Source organism: Teleopsis dalmanni, chromosome 2, assembly GCF_002237135.1.
Source record: "Teleopsis dalmanni isolate 2A chromosome 2, ASM223713v2, whole genome shotgun sequence".
Classification (NCBI taxonomy): Eukaryota; Metazoa; Arthropoda; class Insecta; order Diptera; family Diopsidae; genus Teleopsis; species Teleopsis dalmanni.
Window position 1 is genome coordinate 46,912,625 of NC_051847.1, and position 4,757 is coordinate 46,917,381.

The following is a 4,757-nucleotide window of genomic DNA, read 5'->3' on the forward strand; positions in this document are numbered from 1 at the left end:
TCAAATACTTTTGAACTTTCTTAACCTTAAAATTATTTTTAGACTTTTAATGGTTAATTTATTACCTTTTCCTAGTGAAGAACTTGTATAATTATATAGAGAAAAAGAGAGGGTAGTTTTTTTTGTTAAGTAATATTTTTAAAATTAAAAATACTTTTTTTACGAAGTTTTCATATAGATATAAATCATATAGGGACATACTACTAAATGATGTATTTGAACAAACATAAAAGGCTTGAAAAATAATTAAAAACACATTAAACATTAGTATTTAAGAATATTAATGTTGTATAAATTGTAGATTAAAAGACGACCGCTCAGTTTAAGACACAAATATATAGTAAGTAAAACAAATTAAAAAAAATTCATTTTTGCACACAAATTAATTCTTTAGCAATATTTAAATTAATATGTTTGAGTTATAGTTTTTAGTATGTTTTATATCAACAATTAGGGTGAGAAATCAATACATGGATTAGTGAAATACTGATCCCAAAGAGATTTTTAAAGAATTTTAAGTACTTTTTTTTAGTAATATGCTGCTTACTCTGAGATCTATGTATCAATAACGAATAAATTATTTAATAAAAAAAATTTGGATCAAAATTACTATAGAAATGCATATCTACATAAATGTAGAAATACTTTCAAAGGCTCTAAGCGTAAAAATTAATTTTAGACTCTGGTTCATAGTTATTTTATTCAATTTTTACACTGAAAAACTTTAATAATTTAAGTAAATAAATAAAAATATTTTTTTGTAAGTATGATTATTCAAAAATCATGTACGAAAATTAAAATAATTTACATAAGAAACATCTTTTTAAGCTATTAGCTTATGTGAACTGGGCGCTTACATTTAGAATAATATTTAGTTTAATTTTTTCTTAATTTAAAAATTCAATTTAATAAAAATGTAAACAATTTCCATTGTTATGCACAATATTTGATTAAATTACATTTGATCGCTACAGTAGCCACAATAGCCCACTTACATAAAATAAAGAAAGTCCATAGTTTTTAATGTCATTAACTGCAATTAAGGCTTAATACCATGGCGCACTTAACACACGTATCAGCATAATGCGCCAATAAATGCACCCATTGAAATTTCAAAGAACTTAACCGATATAAATTGAAGGTAAACGCGTGGATATAGTTTTCTCCGTTAGAGGGAGTAAGACCCACCTAGCACCGTTGCTGTTCGTTGAGGCACAGCAATCGATTAGAGAATGCTACGCGTATGAAAATGATGAGTACAGTCATTCTCTCCCAATATTTTTGGATTTTAACTATAGCCACTATAGAGTATCGTACTCTTATTAAAGGGTTCCACTCTGGAGTGGTAAAAAGAGCTAAAGAGTTGCGCATCCGGTCCGGCACCGCAAGTGAAACTCACTCGCTTCCATTTATATTTTAACTTTGGGTTTAAGTAACTTTAGATTTTAACCGCAGCCACCGCTATACTTCCATTAAAGGGCCCAACCTCTATTCGTAAGGACAGCTGAATATTTACACTCCCGGTCAAGTGCCTCAAGTGAAACTCACTTACTTCCATTTATACTTTAGGTTTTAATCACAGCCACCATACTACGACCATTAAAGGGTCAACATCTATTGGCAAAAGATTTACACCTCTGGTCTGGTGCCACAAATGAAACTAACTCACTTTCATTCACATTCCTAACAATATGGAGTGATGACTAGGGAATTTTATTTACCCCCTACGACAGGTGTGACTTATCTCGAAAACATTCTAATGCCTTTCCTGCGAGGGTTATAAGAATACAGTAATTAATGACTATAGCTTATGAGGGTTATATAAAATACAGTATTCAGCGACTATAACTTGATTGTTCGCAATGCTGTTGAAATACATTTGCTCACCTTCATTTTTATGGCTATAAAACATTTGGCTATAATAGTCAGTAATTGTAATTTAAACTTAATTAGGGATATAAATACAGTAACTTCAAATATTTTCTTAGCAAAAAATAAATGTATAAATAATAATAAATTTTTAGTAGTTATGCACCTTTTCACAAAAATAAGCCTTGCAAACAGAAACAAATCAAAATAAAATTTTGACTATATTTTTATAAAAGATAATATTATTAAAACTGTTATTAGATTAAATATTACAACAGTATTTAAATATTAATAATACTTTGGACGACTAGATGGTGCAGCTATTATGGATCAGTTGTTACAACAATAGCTGAGTATCTACGGATGTTCAACTTTATCCACTAAATTTTTTCTCTATAAAAATTATAATAGGTTTACTCTAATTAATTAAAAAATTTCATTAAAATAGTTATACAAAAAATTTTAAATTTTATTTTGTATATAATATTTTTGACAAAATTGAAAATCTAAAACTAATATAAAAGTCTTTCAAATTTCTATCCTTCATGAACCTTAAATTTGTACGAATCCCTCAGAGAGTTTCGATAAGTTTTTTTTTTTGGGAAAATATTCAGTGAATCGTAAAATTTAAATTTAAAAATTTATCGACAGCATGCATACTTTATGAATGTATTTAAGTATTTGTGTTGATGATAAATTTGATGATAATATGGATGCCAATGATGATTTTGGTAAAACCAGCAGAAAATGGAGAGCTTAAAGTTTAACGTAATGCAAAACTGAGATATTTTACCCATTGCACTTTTATAAAAAGCAACAAAAATTTGTAATATTTTTTCAATAAATTCAGGAATAAAATTATAATACAAGATGTGAATACTGAGCTAAACACATACGAATACCTTTCCCAAATTTAATAGTTTTGACTGACATCAAAAACTACTAGCAGCCAACAACAAAACGAGGATTTGAAAAATAACACATTTAACCACAAATTTAAATTTAAATTTTATTTATTTTGGAACATATTTTTCTGAATATATGTACGAGTCTTTCTTAACCCCAGTAAAATAAGCCAACGCATAGCCAAAAGCAGAAAAAAGATAAATATTTTTATAAAAATCTATGCAAATTGCGTAAATGGTTGGCGTTTAGGAATGGCGAAATGCTAAATTATGCAAATAAACATTTTCACAGAAAATAAAATGGAATTGTTAAAGTTGTTGTTGTTTCACGCATAAACAAACAACAAATTTGTTTTTCACACGCAACAATTTTCTAAATAACGCAAAAATTTTTATTATTAACAGCGGCATTTGAATATCTTCAACATTTCAGATACATGCTTCCAAATAAAACACTGATGAGAAAAAAGATGTTGACGAGAGTTTTGTTTGTATAAAATTAATAAATAGATACCATCCTCCATAAGACGGGCCCTGTTAGGCTTTAATATATAAGCCCACTTTAATACCATAGTGAAGCTTTAAGGCTCACTTGCTGACTTTAAAAGCTTCATTTCCGGGCACATTTATTCTGCTGTTTTGCTCGAATAATAAAATAGTTGACTACAATATTTTTGAAATAAAGTTTAAATAATTTGTCACTATTCAACATTTTTAATTTAATATAATTTATTCATTTTTTCAAGTGTACTTTTGTTTAATGTCCTGAGATAGGCGCGAACTTATTTAAGCAAATTTATGCGCAAAATTTAATTCATTTGCCGGCATTTTTTGTCAGCGTAAACGGAAAAAACTCAAATATTTTATATTAAAACTTTTCCTTAAATTTAATTTTAATTTTATTTTATGTTTTAATTTGTTGACAAAAATATTTCTGTTTTTATTTGGATTAAAAGGTTTTTTGCTCGTTTAAGATACGAGTTTTTGTTGTAAAATTTTTACTCAAAAACACAATAAAACAATTAGGAAAAGTTTAGAAACTTCATTAAAATTGCAGATAACAAAGAGCAATGTTTTGGAGAAGTTTTTGTACTTTTCCCATTTTTAAATCTAATAACAATAGAATGATGGGTTTACGTTTTTGGCAAAAAAAAACTCTAAATTAGGTATTTAGTGCTTAAAAGAGATTACGAATACAAAAGCATTAAATTTAATATATTTCAATATTAGCTACTTTTACGGCATACATATATATTTTTGGATGTCTAAAAGAAAAAATTTTTTTTTAAATTAACAATTTGTCTTTATTGACACCGATGATGGGGTCGGAATGTTTTTGTGGACTAGGACATAGTACGCTCCATTCTTTCATAAAAATAAAGAAGCACCAGAATAAAAAGAATAATGTACCAGGATTAAAACAACTCAAATCAGTTATTGGTACCTATAACAATTAGAGATATCAGGATTGTATGAACTTATCAAAAAAAACTTGTAATCATCACAGGAATTCTAACATTATCATCACTGTAAACTAAAATACCACCTTACAAGACTCGGCATACTTTCGTATGCAAACTGCAGATTCTGTTAAGAGAATGTGAAGTCGGCCACACATGTGCTGTTAGCATGCACTGCGCTAATGCGCAAACGAAATAGACTCTAGGGTATGTATATTCTAACGGAAGAGGCTATAAAACTCTGTAAAGTTGGTTCTATACTAATTTTTATTGACGCAACAGAGCTTAGAGACCTACTCTAAAGCTAGAAGGGGGCACAACAGACCCGACGGTCGCAGTGCCACATTCCCTAACAATAACAATAATAATGTCTTTATTGAATTGCTTTTATTAAGGCCTAACAATAAGTTTAAGAATCTTAAAAACTAATAACAATACATTACAAATTATTTTATATATACGAATTACAATATTAAAAATATTCGTAAAAAATTTTAAGGGGTCTCTGTATAAGTTCCAGGGC